This window comes from Mesoplodon mirus (genome assembly GCF_964341445.2).
Source record: "Mesoplodon mirus genome assembly, chromosome: 17".
Lineage (NCBI taxonomy): Eukaryota > Metazoa > Chordata > Mammalia > Artiodactyla > Ziphiidae > Mesoplodon > Mesoplodon mirus.
In genome coordinates this window covers 62,089,779-62,106,153 of record NC_138993.1, presented here as the reverse complement: position 1 = coordinate 62,106,153, position 16,375 = coordinate 62,089,779, and positions in this window count along the sequence as shown.

Here is a 16,375-nt window from a genome sequence, read left to right as displayed (position 1 = left end):
ACAACTATTAATCTACTTTCTGTCTCTATGGATTTGTCTTTCCTGGATATTTCATAAACATAAAATCATACAATATGTGGTCTTGTGTGATTAACTCCTTTCACTTAGGATATTTTTTTTAAGGCCTGTCTATATTGTAGCATGTATAAGTAATACATGTTAATATATTACTAATGTCAACTAATAATGTCAAATAATATTCCATGTGTAGACATACTACATTTTATTCATCAATTGATGGTTATTAGGTTTTTACTTTTTGGACATTATGACTAATGTTTAATGTACAACCTTTTATGTGGATGTATGTTTTTATTTTTTCTTGGGAATATACTTAAAAGCGGAATTGCTAGATCATATGTTTTAACATTTTGAGGAACTGGCAAACTGTGTTTTACAGTGGCTGCATCATTTTACATTCTCACCAGTGGTATATGAGGGTTCTAATTTCTCTACATCCTTGACAACATTTATTATTTTTCTTTCACTTTAGTGGATATGGAGTAGTATCTCACTGTGTCTTTGATTTCCATTTCCCTAATGACTAATTATACTGAGCATTTTATCATGGGTTTATTGGCCATTTGTTTATTTTCCTTGGAGTTATGTCTGTCCAGATCCTTTGCTCATTTTTAATTTGATTATGTCTCTTTATTATTGAGTTATAAGAGTTATTTCTATATTCTGGAGGCAAGTCCTTTATCACATATATAATTTTTAAATACTTTCATACATATGCCTTTTGATGGTGCTCTCTGAAGCACAAAAGCTTTTAATTTTAGTGAAGTTCCAATTTATCTCTTTATGTTGCTTCTACTTTTGGTGCGGTATGTGAGAAACCATTATCTAATCCAAGATCACAAAGATTTACTCATATGTTTTCTTCTAACATTTTTGTAGCTTTAGTTCTTGTATTGAGGTCTCTGATCCACTTTGAGTTAAATTTTGTGAACAGTGTGAGCTAGGAATTCAATTATGGACTCACAGTTCTATTCCATTGACTTACACATTTATCCTTAAGCCAGTACCACACTGTCTTGATAACTGTAACTGGGTACTAAGCTTTGAAAAGAGAAAGATTGACTCTTCCAACTTTGCTCTTTTTAAGATTGTCTATTCTGGGTTTCTTGCATTTATATATGAATTTTAGGATCAGCTTGTCAATTTCTGCAAAAAAGCCAAATGAGATTTTGATAGAGATTACATTGAGTCTGTAGATCAATTTAGTCATTTTAACAATATTAAATTTTCCAATGCATGGACACGGGATATCTTTCCATTTATTTAGATCTTCAGTTATTTTCAACACTGTTTTATATTTGTGTGTATAAGTCTTGTGTATGTCTTGCCCTTATTTTGCTAAATTTATTTCTAAGTACTTTATTCTTTTTGATGGTATTTTAAGTTGAATTGCCTTCTTAACTTTGTTTTTGGATTATTCATTGCTAGAATATAGAAAAATAGTTCATCTTGCAATCTTGCTGAACTCATTTATTAGTTTTAATATTTTTAGTGGATACCTTATATACACACAAGATAACTTTATTTCCCTCTTTTCAATCTAGATGTCTTTCATCTGTTTTTCTTGTCCAATTGCTTAATTGTCCTGGCTAAATCCTCTATCAGAATATTGAATAAATGTGGGGAGAGCCAACATCCTTCTATTGTTCCTCATATTGAGGGGAAAGCTTTTCGTCTTTTACCATTAGGTATGATATTAGATGTGGGGTTTATTACAGATACACTTTGTCAGGTTGAAGAAGTTCCCTTTTACATAGCATCTCTAGTTATTGATTCCTCTCCAGAGATTATTGTTATCGTTGTTTGTTTGCTTGCTTTTTAATTTGTTTTGTACTTGGCTACACTAGTACTTGGCTGGAACTTGTATCTCTGCTGGCTTACCATTACACCCAGTATGGATCATCTGCAGAACCTAGGAGGATGGGATCTGCTGGGACTGAACAGCTGCCAAATCTATCTGGCGTTGCTCTTCCACACTGGGGAGCCAGGGGAGGTGGAAGCTGCAACCCGAGTTGCCTGAGAAAGAGGGACTGCTCTCTTCACCAACCGCCCCAGCCTATATCTTCCCTATTAAGTGGGAGTTAGGAGTGAGAGAATAGGTGTTTCTACCAGGCTGCAGCCAGACCCAATATAGGTCTCCTATAGCACTAAGCTGTGAAAAACGGAATCTGCTGATGATCACCTGCTGCTGAATCTACCTAAAATGGAAAGAGGCAAGGGAGCGACAGGGTGGGGTGCAGATGGAAACTGACTTGCAGCTATGGCTCCTGTTGGAGCAGTTTTCCCCCAAGGCTTACCTGTGGAGGATGGCTGCAATCCTAACTGGAATGCCACTGCCTCAAATAGTTCTTCCTGGATTTACTTAGATTTGATGAATAAATGCTTCTCCATTTGTATAAACCCTCTGAGCAATTTTCAGAGAATATGAAAGATTATCATTGCTAATTTTGACCAACTTAATAGATGCCTTTTCCTGGGAACGTTTCCGAGTCTTCACAGTGCCATTCTGAAAGTCACAACATTTTGTTAAACAACAAAAAAAGTATTAATGACACTTGTTAAATCTGTAAGGCAGACTTTATTTAGGGGGGCAATTGACATAGGTTGTGGAGACCACTGCAGTGGGGCTTTGTAGTTGGGAAGAGAGGTTGGGCTTAACTCAGAATATAAGAATAAGTGGGAATTTATAGCCAAAGAGCAAGATGGGCGTCAGCTGATGGAAAATTACTCAAGAGGAAACCTCACGGTTATTGGGAAATTCTGACTAATGTGACCCAACAGTATTCTTGCTGAAGGCAGTCTAAGATGATCAGAATCACCTGGGGAATGGTAAAGGCTGAAGAACCTGGGTATTGAGGTAACCGGATATAGCAGATGGAAGAGTCTGGCTAAACTGACCTAGCAGGATTCTTGCTAAAATTGGACAATGTGGAAACCAATATGGAAACCCAAAATCAGGGCTTAGTTAAGTAGAGAGTTCAGAAAAGGCTGAGTAGATTTGGTCAAGGAGAGAATATTTGTCATCTTCAGAGACATCTCTTTGAGTTTTCAATTCCTATCCATGTTTAGAAGGACACGTTTTGCTAATACATTTCTCCAAATTAAAATATATTTTCTTGCCTCAGATTTATGACTAAGGGAGGCCTCTCATGTTTTTCCCTTATTAATGATCTTTTTTCTCAAGGTGGCTTGGTGTCTCCACCTCTCTCTATGTGTTGATCAATACAAGAACCACTAGCTCAGCAGCTGCAACACAGCGTGTCCACATTGAGATGTGCAGTAACCACATGCTGGATTGCAAAACAATGAATATAAAAATGAATAGAAAATACCTTACTGATGATTTTTATACTGACTACATGTTGAAATGGTGGTAATCTTCATACACTGGGTTAAATGTATTATTAAGTATCAGCTGTATCTTTTTACTCTCTCTCTTTTTTTTTTTTTTTAGTATGGCTAATGAGAAGTGTTAAATTTCATAGGTGGCTCACATTACACTTCTGTTGGACAGTGCTGTCTTAGATCACCCCCACCCAGTCAGCTGTAAAGGAAAGGGGATCATATTTTAAGTTTCTTCAGAAGGCATTCTGAGATTGGCAGGCACACAAAGTCTAATAATCTCCTTTTCAGTAAAGCCATCTTCAAAGTATTGTGGCTCTCAGGTTATATTTCACTATTAAGAGGTCAGATGTGAAATAATAAAAAATGTATAACCCCCCCAGCAAATAGTCCATTTGGTTGTAACAATAACAATTATAATCTGAATTGTTTTCCTATTTACAAATATTTTCACACATTAATCTCATTTGCTCCCAAGTTTCCTTTGATACAGACAGGAATTATTATTAATATTACAACTGTTTTTTAGGATTTTTTGAGGTTAAAAGTTTCTAAGGTTAATGAATTATAACAAATATAGTAAAATAACATATTTTTTTGCAACCTGTTATAATTAGATTTGATTCAACACATATATATGGACATCTAAGTTCAAAGGACTGTATTACCACAAAGTATTCAGAAAGCCATTAGTAACCTTTAATCTGCCAGGGAAAATAAGATAAATACACAAATGATTGTAGTCTGATTTTGTAGTATATTGATTAAGGAGAGAATTACTTTCAATTAAGGGGAATCAAGGAAGCATACAGGGTCACACATTATGAAAAAAATAACTCATATCTTTATTATTGTTTGTTTGGTTCTTGGCTGCCCTGGTCACTCCAAGTGGAATAAAGCTCTCCATTTCCTATCCCACTTAAGGAAGGAAAACGAATCTAAGAGTATAATCATGGAGGTGTGTAAAATTTAGTTTATAAAGATTCTCATTGGAACATTGTTTATGACATATTGGGAATAATTTAATGTTCAATAGGGAATTGATTAAACAATGTGATATTCATATGAAAAATACATGAATCAATTATAATTATTTTTAGAATTATATATATTGGCCTAGAAAACATTCATGATATATTGTTAAGCAATAAAGATGGCTTAAAAAGAAAACATCACATCCCCACATCTTAAAATATCCTATCTTTATATACTTATGTAAATATATAATCACTATATCCATCTATCTATATGTAGATATACATGTGTCTTCTATATAGATATCTGTAATTTAATATAATGTGTGTATATTATATATAACTGCATTTCTACAAGCTAGATTTTTTTAAATGCAGCAAAATATGAACAGAGTTGGAGAAATTTTGATGATATTTATTCCCCTATTTTCAATGGAAATATTTTTTATTCAGAAAAAAGTTGATTAAAATAAAGTTTCATATGCAACCTTGTATTTTACATAAGTCTTGAAGGACAACATGACTGTAAATTGTTCATAGTTACTACCGAGTTAATGTCTACGAATATACTGTCTATTAAATTATTTTCTCTATATCCTACAGTGGAATTCATCTTTTAGTTGCTAAAATTTTCCTGTTATATGGAGATAATTTACTCTGTTTTAGAAAAAATCAGCTAATAAGAGAAGTATAAGAGGATTTTTCTTTTGAGGCCAATGAAGACAAATAGCTAACAACTCTCTGGATTTTAAGAGAAAAATAGAACTACAAATTAAAGATTACATACTTCAACTATAGCTAACTTGCCCTTATATCTTATAATATAGTGAAATAATGCTCCTCTAAAGGGAAGTTGTTTAGAAAGATTTCAAATATTCATATTTTCTCATTATTTTAAAATCACTAAAAATGCTATAGTACAATAAACTTGTTTAATTTTTAAATAAAAAGAATTTCCAATTAAAATGAACATGAGTGATGGCCGTTCAAGATGGTGGAGTAGAAGTATGTGTGCTCACTCCCTCTTGTGAGAGCACCAGAATCACAACTAACTGCTGAACCATCATTGACAGGAAGACACTGGAACTCACCAAAAAACATACCCTGCATCCAAAGACAAAGGAGAAACCACAATGATAGTAGAAGGGCACAATCACAATGAAATCAAATCCCATAACTGCTGGCTGGGAGACTCAAAAACTGGAGAACCATTATACCACAGAAGTCCACCCACTGGAGTGAAGGTTCTGAACCCCATGTTAGGCTTCCCAACCTGGGGTCTTGGCAACAGGAGGAGGAATTCCCAGAGAATCAGACTTTGAAGGCTAGCGGGATTTGATTGCAGGACTTCAATAGGGCTGGGGGAAACAGAGACTCTACTCTTGGAGGGCACACACAAAGTAGTGTGCACCTCAGGACAGGGGGAAGGAGCAGTGACCCCATAGGAGACTGAACCAAACCTACCTGCTAGTGTTGGAGGGTCTCCTGCAGAGGTGGAGGGTGGCTGTGGCTCACTGCGGGGACATGGACATTGTCAGAAGAAGTTCTGGGAAGTACTCCTTGGCATGGACCCTCCCGGAGTCTGCCATTAGCCCCACCAAAGAGCAGGGTAAGCTCCAGTGCTGGGTCACCTCAGACCAAACAACCAACAAGGAGGGAACTCAGCCCCACCCATCAGCAGACAAGCAGATTAAAATTTTACTGAGCTCTACCCACCAGAGCAACAGTCAGCTCTACCCACCACCAGTCCCTCCCATCAGGAAACTTGCACAAGCCTCTTAGATAGCCTCATCCACCAGAGGGCAGACAGCAGAAGCAAGAAGAAAGACAATCCTGCAGCCTGTGGAACAAAAACCACATTCACAGAAAAATAGACAAAATGAAAAGGCAGAGAGTTATGTACCAGATGAAGGAACAAGATAAAACCCCAGAAAAACAACTGAATGGAGATAGGCAACCTTCCAGAAAAAGAATTTAGAATAGTGATAGTGAAGATGATCCAGGACCTCAGAAAAAGAATGGAGGCAAAGATCGAGAAGATGCAAGAAATGTTTAACAAAGACCTAGAAGAATTAAAGAAAAAACACCTAGAAGAATTAAAGAACAAACAAACAGAGATGAACAATACAATAACTGAAATGAAAAATACATTAGAAGGAATCAATAGCAGGATAACTGAGGCAGAAGAACGGATAAGTGACCTGGAAGACATGAGGGTGGAATTCACTTCCATGGAACAGAATAAAGAAAAAAGAATGAAAAGAAATGAAAACAGTCTAAGAGACCTCTGGGACAACAGTAAATGCAACAGCATTTGCATTACAGGGGTCCCAGAAGGAGAAGAGAGAGAGAAAGGACCTGAGAAAATATTTGAAGAGACTATAGTCGAAAACTTCCCTAACATGGGAAAGGAAATAGCCTCTCAAGTCCAGGAAGTGCACAGAGTCCTAGACAGGATAAACCCAAGGAGAAACACACCGAGACACATAGTAATCAAACTGACAAAAATTAAAGACAAATTATTAAATGCAACAAGGGGAAAATGAGCAAAAACGTACAAGAGAAATCCCATAAGGTTAACAGCTGATTTCTCAGCAGAAACTCTACAAGCCAGAAGGGAGTGGCATGATATATTTAAAGTGATGAAAGGGAAGAACCTACAACCAAGATTACTCTACCCAGCAAGGATCTCATTCAGATTCGATGGAGAAATCAAAAGCTTTACAGACAAGCAAAAGCTAAGAGAATTCAGCACCACCAAACCAGCTCTACAACATATGTTAAAGGAACTTCTCTAAGTGGGAAACACAAGAGAAGTAAAGGACCTACAAAAACAAACCCAAAATAATTAAGAAAATATATTGAGAATTACCTTAAACCTGAAAGGATTAAATGCTCCAACCAAATGACACAGGCTCACTGAATGGACACAAAAATAAAACCTATCCATATGCTGTCTACAAGAGACCCACTTCAGACCTAGGGACACATACAGACTGAAAGTGAGGGGATGGAAAAAGTTATACCATGCAAATGAAAATCAAAAGAAAGCTGGAGTAGCAATACTCATATCAGATAAAATAGGCTTTAAGGAATGTTACAAGAGACAATGAAGGACACTACATAATGATCAATGAATCAATCCAAGAACATATAACAATAATAAATACATATGCACCCCACATAGGAACACCTCAATACATAAGGCAAATGCTAACAGCTATAAAAGAGGAAATCGACAATAACACAATAATAGTGGGAGACTTTAACATGTCACTTACACCAATGGACAGATTGTACAGACAGAAAATTAACAAGGAAACACAAACTTTAAATGACACAGTAGACCAGCTAGATTTAATTGATATTTATAGGACATTCCATCCAAAAACAGCAGATTATACTTTCTTCTCAAGGGCACATGGAACATTCTCAAAGATAGATTACATCTTGCATCACAAATCAACCCTGGTAAATTTAAGAAAAATGAAGTCATATCAAGCATTTTTTCCAACCACAACTCTATGAGATTAGAAATCAAATACAGGGAAAGAAATAAAAAAACACAAACACATGGAAGCTAAATAATATGCTGCTAAATAACCAAGAGATTGGGCTTCCCTGGTGGCGCAGTGGTTGAGAGTCCGCCTGCCGATGCAGGGGACACGGGTTCGTGCCCCGATCCCGGAAGATCCCACATGCCGCGGAGCGGCTGGGCCCGCGAGCCATGGCCGCGGAGCCTGTGTGTCCGGAGCCTGTGCTCCGCAACGGGAGAGGCCACAGCAGTGAGAGGCCCGCGTACAGAAAAAAAAAAAAAAAAAAAAAAAAAAAAAAAAATAACCAAGAGATCACTGAAGAAATCAAAGAGGAAATCAAAAAATATCTAGAGACTAATGACAATGAAAACACAATGATCCAAAACCTATGGGATGCAGTAAAAGCAGTTCTAAGAGGGAAGTTTATACCAATACAATCTTACCTCAAGAAACAAGAAAAATCTCAAATAAAAAACGTAACTTTACAAAAGGTTATGGGATGCAGCAAAAGCAGTTCTAGGAGGGAAGTTTATAGCAATACAATCCTACCTCAAGAAACAAGAAAATCTCACATAAACAACCTAACTTTACACCTAAAGCAATTAGAGAAAGAAGAACAAAACCCCCCAAATTTAGCAAAAGAAATCATAAAGATCAGATCAGAAATAAATGAAAAAGAAATGAAGAAAACAGTAGCAAAGATCAATAAAACTAAAAGCTGGTTCTTTGAGAAGATAGACAAAATTGATAAACCTTTTGCCAGACTCATGAAGAAAAAGAGGGAGAGGACTCAGATCAATAAGATTAGAAATGAAAAAGAAGTTACAACGGACACCGCAGAAATGCAAAGCATCATAAGAGACTACTACAAGAAACTCTGTACCAATAAAATGGACAACCTGGAAGAAATAAGAACATGCTGTATAAAAAAATAAAATAAAATTCAAAAATAAATAAATAAAAAATAAGATATACATGAACATGATCTATTAATCTTCATGTTTCAAGATATAACCTAATTATAATCTGGTACAGAGATGGTAAATCTAAAGATTGTGAATCAAAATAATATGGTAGAAAACAATAACAGCAGCAAAGAAGAAATGTTTCTTTTAATACCTTTAAATGTGACATAAAATATGTTTTAATTTTATTTCCTATAATTTAAAAGTAAAATAGTGATAAATTTGAAAATTGTGATCTGTGTTAGAATAGGTTATTTATCAAGATGTCCCACATACTTTAGCAAGTTGGTCAGTTTATCAAGAATCAGAAATGAATTTGAAAAGAGATTTAACATTTGTATTAAAACCATTACATTCAAATTCTATTACACTATCTCTACTATTTTAATCAATGTCAGGGTAGTGTTAGATTTTATAAGTTCTCTAGGTAGCCTTATTTTCATTTTCTGAAAATCATGCGTCTAAGCATAGTCTCCCAAGTTTGTAGGTTTGACTGTTTCTGTTTAGTCCCTGTGGTTATGGTATGATTTCTGTTGAATATTAGGATATAGAAACTAGCATTTTGATTCAGTACAGTGCACAGAACTTAAAAAATGAGTGTTTACTAGTCTTTTGTTTTAAACTAGTTGTGTTCTTACCTTGGGTAATTCACTTATGTGTTCTGGATTTTAGCTTTCTCTTCTGCAAAATTCAGAAATACATGATATTTAGGTTTCCATAGAGTTTTTTCTTTCATTTAAAAAAATTATTGGAGTATAATTGATTTACAATGTTGTGTTAGTTTCAGGTGTACGGCAAAGTGAATCAGTTATACATATACATATATCCACTCTTTTTGGATTCTTTTCCCATATAGACCATAACAAAGTATTGAGTAGAGTTCCCTGTGCTATACAGTAGGTTCTTATTAGTGATCTGTTTTATATATAGTAGTGTGTATATGTCAATCCCAATATCCCAATTTATCCCTCCCCCCTTATCCTCTGGTAACCGTAAATTTGTTCTCTACATATGTGACTCTACTTCTGTTTTGTAAATAAGTTCATTTTACCCTTTTTTTAGATTCCACATATAAGTTATATCATATGATATTTGTCTTTCTGTGTCTGATTTACTTCATTCAGTAGGACAATCTCTAGGTCCATCCATGTTGCTTCAAGTGGCACAATTTTGTTCCTTTTTCTGGCTGAGTAATATTCCATTGTATATATGTACCACATCTCCTCTATCCATTCCTCTCTTGATGGCCTTTTAGGTTGTTTCTGTGTCCTGGCTATTGTAAATAATGCTGAAATGAACATTGGGGTACAGGTATCTTTTTGAATTATGGTTTTCTTGGGTATATGCCTAGGAGTGGGATTGCTTCCATATAGTTTTAAAATCAGATGATTCTTCATCAAATCAGTCGCTTACATCTTAGTGTGAAAGATTTCACCTAAAAACAAGTCTTGATAAAATGCTACCTCATATTTACTTAATCCCCACAATGTGCCAGTCACTGTAGATACAGTCACTCAGTAAATCTTGCCAATAAATCAGTCAAGGGCGGGGAGGTATGATCATCTCAATTTCACAGATGTTTCAGAGAGCTGATATTCAAAACCAGGACTAGTCTTATTTCCAAGCCTGAGTTCCATTTTGTACATAGTGTCCCACACAGGCACTGGGAGTATAGATAACAAAGGCAGCGGGACAGTGAAAGTTGAGCATCACTAAGGGAGAAGACAGCACAACTGGTGACTTGAGGAAAATGAGGATACATTTGAGTTCCTTTGAATTGTCATTCCTTTCTTGCTCAGCTTAACTTCAGTTAGTCGCTAACCTAAAAGCAAGTGAGTAGTTAAAGTCACACTTTTACATATTTTATAGTAAGAAACATAAGATATTTGTCCTTTTGCATTGTGCTCCAGGGAATAGTCTCTTAAAGACAACAGAAAGTGTATATATAAGGCTGTAGCAGTGAGGCTTTCTGCAATATAAACCTTATGTATGCGTCCTCTTATGGTCGCGGTCGCCCTATATGCTTTCTTGTGTATATTAAGAGCTTTGTTCAATGTTGATCCGTTTGAAATGAAAGATGAAAGTCCATATGGAAAAATAATAAGCAGCAACTTTATAAAAATTATCTATTTCACTGACCTTCTCAGTCTTTGATTGAAAAGTCAGAAATAATTGATACAAAGGCAAGTTTTATGAAAATGTAACATAAAAAGCCTTTATATGTTAGATTTTATCTAAATCTGTAAATATATGAATGTGTATGTGTATTTTATAGATAAATGTGTATATACATTCACATATTTACATTCAGTTACATCCATACTGTAATAGATGTGTAGGAAAAGTAGTAGTAAAATAGAATTAATTTATTATAAATTTATTGCAGTTAACCATCTGTAATGAAATTCTCATAGATTCTCATTAATATTTTTAATAAATGAAGGAAAAATACTAAAATTACCAATGCACAATATTTAGAAACTATCTTTTCAGATAAGCTGTGATTACCAGCTTCTGTCTGCTTGCTCACTGGATGATACAGAGCATTTCCTCCAACTGCTGCACTTCTGGCCTCTTCATTTTCTGAATTAGCCCCTATACTACAGGGGACCAGCTAACACGCCTCTGTGCTCTGTCAGCTTGTTCTGCAATAAATCATCAGAGACAATACCATTTGTTTAGGCCTATTTAAAAGGGTCTCCTGGGAAAATCTGTGAGAAGAGAAAATACTGTCAAACTCACTTTTATTATTCATCTCTGACTTCCCTACACTATTATCTTTTGGTCCCTCAGGGGTGCCACTCTATGTACTATTCGTTTTTAAATATTGTGACACACCATAGCTGAATTAGTGAAGACCCCATATCATAGCTGCTATAAGATTAGCTAAAACAATAAGCAATTAGTTGTGAAATATTTAATGACAGGATAGATTACTTTGCTCATATTGTTCTGTCCATTAAATGAAAGCTAAAGAACTTTTGTTCTAGCTATTCTCCCCTTCATTTATGAAAAGATAATTCCACTCAATCTCATGCAGAAAAGCCACATCCCTATATGTGATCAACAAATTAGAATTGTCACCATATGTATAAAGTTATAACTAAAATCACATTTTATGCATTATTTTAAAGTGTTTTTTTATGTATTAAGTAATAGTAGGTTATTATATAAGGTATCGAGCAAATAAATGTTCTGTATCACTGCATCAGTGTTTTCTGTTTTAGACTAGAGATCTTGAAGGAAATTTAGTGATCATTTGGCTCAAGCATATTATTTTACAAACGAGGACCTGAAGTTCAAAAAGGTGGTGGGACTTGCTGAAGGTCATACAGATGGTTACGTCTAAAACCTTTGAAGCTGTGTTGCTTCTGGTTTCTCCAGAATTTTTGCATGACTGTGAGTCAGTGGTTGAGCCAATCTCCCCATCAGATGGCCACACTCGGGCATCTGGGATATTGAGTCTCTTCAGGATGCTCACCTTATTACCAGAGCTAAATTTGAGAAGAAAGAAAGACGGAAGAGAAAATTATCTGAGAGACTAGATGAGAATAAAAAGTGAATGGAACAAGGGTAATTTTAAAAATATCCCGTAAAACATACAAAATAACATAAAAAATAACCTAACTTAATCAGCCTCCTTCTCAAGGGTTTTCTGAGTTCAGGGATATTGAGTGGTGCAGTGGAAAGGATTTTGAAGTCTGACCTGTTTTAGAATACTTGCTTTCTCACCTGTTAGCAACACGAACTTAAGGAAGTGATCTTGCCATTCAGGAATCTCCACTTGGTGGTGACTTTGAGGGAGATACTGAGCAATACACTGCTTGCTCATTGATTATTAGCTCCCACCTCACCTTGGGCTGCTCTGTAGCCCATGCTGTAATCACTCTGACATGCGGTCTGAGCCGACCAGTCAACTAGACTTTCAGGTGGGTTGGGGGGTGTTGAGGTTTTCAGTCTGTTAGTTAGAGACCAATTCACATGTAAACACTGGGACAGGGCTAACACCCTTTATAATCAATAAAAGCAAGACCCCTCTCTAACTCCCTATATTTAGGAAATACATTTTCAACGAATAAGCCTTGTAGCCAGGATGAGGCTAAGCAAAACATGAGACATGAAACAGGCAGGTGGGTCTCTCCTGCACTTTTACTGTCTTCTTTCTCCTTCCTAAGCTCTATTCACTCTCAAACCTTGTTATGCTGTTTCCCTATCAAAAGCTTATCCACAGGCAGAATCCATAATTCTATAGTTTGGTATTGTCCCAACCTGGGCACACATGCATTTTAACAGAAGGCTTAATGGGAAAGGAACAAACATAAATTATTAAGGCTTATCATGTGCCAGGTCGGTCCTAAATATGTGTTGCATTATCTAGTCCTGTAAGCAATTCTGAGTTAGATACAGTTATCTCAATTTTACAGATAAGAAAACCAAAAGGAAATAGAAACAATAGCAAGAAAATGTGTGTGGGGCATGAGAGTGTGTATGTGGGTGACAGGGAGAGGGGTGAGAATGTGGGGTGAGTTGGAAAAGCACAATGACTTGGCTAATTGTATTCTGGAAGTCTTTGACAATTTTGACCACAATTTTGTAGTTGGAATCCTTCTTGATTCTATGTGGGTCTTTCAATGTTATTCTGAAGAAATTGCAGTTGTTAAAAATTCTTTACTGGTCAGTGCCTAGATTTCTTAAAGAGGTAGAATAAGACAGGTGCTTGCTAAACACACTGTACTGCTCATAGATTTATTTTGCAAATTAGGCTCCCCCCCCAATGCTGCTGACCTTGGCTGGGTAATCTCAGGCAAAGAGAGACCCCCTGCTTCCTCTCCTTCTAAGACTCTTAGTTCCTTCTAGTTCAGTGGTACTCAAAGATGGGTATTGAAACTCATAAAAGTAGAATTTACTCACCAAATTACCCAAGTTATTGCTAAGGGTCAATCCCTGTCTCCAGCCAGTTGGATCCTTAGAAATTCTCCAGTCTATTTTTAATTCTATGGCATTTCACATTCCTCTATCCCCTTCCCTTTCTCTTGCTCTTTGATATAATGAAAGTAAAAATTTCCAGGGAAGGTGAGATGCATGGTCTTCTCATATATTCCATGCTGAAAGTGATTCCAATGTGACAATTGACAAGTGCAGGAAGGGTAGACACTCTTGCATCAGATGTTTGCAAATTTATCTACAAATATCCATCTCTAACACGACCATATTGCAAATAAGTTATTGCCCTTGTTACAGTGAAGATATTAATCATATTGTGATGAAATTCTTCAGTTTTTTTTTTTTTTTGCATATGGAGGCAGACAGGATAGTTTAGGAACTGCATTTGATTAAATATCCATTTACAAAATAATGATGATATAAGAGTAATTCAATCATCATGTAATTCTAGCAAAGGCAAAGAAAGCAGATTTTAAAACTGAGAAATGTTTTATCTATACTTTAATCAGAAATGATTGATATACAACAATCTACAATTAAAGAAAAACTTGATATGCCCAAAGTCATACCTAACAATTATTTCTGTTTTTGTACAACCCATGTCATTGTACAGGATACCAAGTTTGCAACCTAAAGAAATACTGATATCACAGACTGCTCAGTGAATACCTCATAGAATCGCATGTCTAAGTTGAATGAATTCACTCAGGAAGAAACTATTTTAATTGTACCTGAAGTGTTCTGATGACAGAAACAATATTTTAAGTGATTGGAAACAATTAACAATAAATTGAGTCCTTTTCAAAACATCAGTATTGAGTGCTTCAGAAAATCTGAGTGTTTGGGAAGAAATAGCTTATTAACTTCTGTCCTTTAATTAGAAAAGAACACTCCAGGCATTATTTCATTATTTGTTTGTTCCTGAACAAATAGAGGATAAAAGGCAAACCTGAGATTTTTAAAAATTATATTCTGCCCCACCCTCCCTCCCTCCCTCCTGTCCTCCCTTCTTTTCTTCCTTCCTTGCTTATTTTTTATGTCATCCTTTGTCTTATGGCCAAAGAAATGTTTCAACCTTCAGTTGCACAGAAAATAAAATGAAATTTCATGATTCTGTTATAGTTAAAAAAAATGTGTGTGTGTTTTCTCATTTTTGGTAGCTGGTTTATTTTAGAGGCTGATGTGTTTGAATAGAATTTTCACATGTGGGAGACTATTGATTGGTAGGGTAGAAAATGTTCATGTTTACATTTTTCCTTTTCACTATGCTTTTACACTAATATGCAATTTGATAATTATACAATTAGAATTGTACAGTTAATTGTATTTTTTTTAATACTTGTTTGGAGACTTAAATCACCTCTGAATGACTTTTATGCTAACCTCAAGATTCTTTACCACTGTTCTAGAACTATTATAGCTTTTAACCAGGAATGTATATAGTTTATTTAGAGATATTACTTACCTGTCTGATTCTACTCTGACTATTTGTATGACACCAAACAAGTTACATAATATTTCTAGCCTCAGTTTCCTCATTGGTAAAGTGGAGGTGGTAATATTATAGGGGAGATTGTGCATAAAAGCATTTATCATGGTATATATGCAAAGGGAAGGCCAAGTGAATGTTAGCTCAGATTTTTAACTGATTATTCCCCAATACATGCAAAACGCTGGATTGTTTCATGATTAATTTGTATAAAAATAACTCAGAAATTCAAGAAAATTCCTTTAAGTGCTCCCAGTATGTGACTGTAACTATGTGGGCGATATTTTAAAATACATGTATATTTACCTGAATGCTATCCTTTAAGTCATCTTGAAAAGTACACATGTATTCTAACAATTTTACCATTACATAAGAACTTTTTAGACTTTACTGATGGAAAACTCTTCCATAGCAAATTCTGAGCCATATTAAAAAAAAAACACACACACACAAAAACCTCAGTGTTATTGTTTTTATTTGACTAAAAATTGAGCCCATCCTTGAGGGGTGAGGAAGGTCAGATGAGACGTTTTATCTCATCTGAAATAGCCTTGTAAATTGTAAAGAGCTATACAAATGTAACCTGCTACCGAGTAGAATATTAAAGAATGAATAACCTCATTGAGAATATTAAAATAGTATGCCTCAGGCTCTTCAAGAAATTCTGAAAACCTCCAAGTGTTTTGAGCTCTAGCTACACGATTATGGTATATATATGGTCTCCTAAGTGCCTACGTGGAGGTAGACAAGACCCATTTGAGTATGTAAAATTTAGTTGATAAAAAATATTCATTTATACTATTTTTTTTTTTTTTTTTTTTTTGCGGTATGCAGGCCTCTCACTGTTGTGGCCTCTCCCGTTGTGGAGCACAGGCTCCGGACGTGCAGGCTCAGCGGCCACGGTTCACGGGCCCAGCCGCTCTGCGGCATGTGGGATCTTCCCGGACCGGGGCACGAACCCGTGTCCCCTGCATCGCAGGTGGACTCTCAACCACTGCGCCACCAGGGAAGCCCCATTCATACTATTGATTTTGTCACTACTCTGCTTTTAACCATTTCCTGCGATACCTAAAATTATCTCTTATCAACCGATTTTATCCAGGT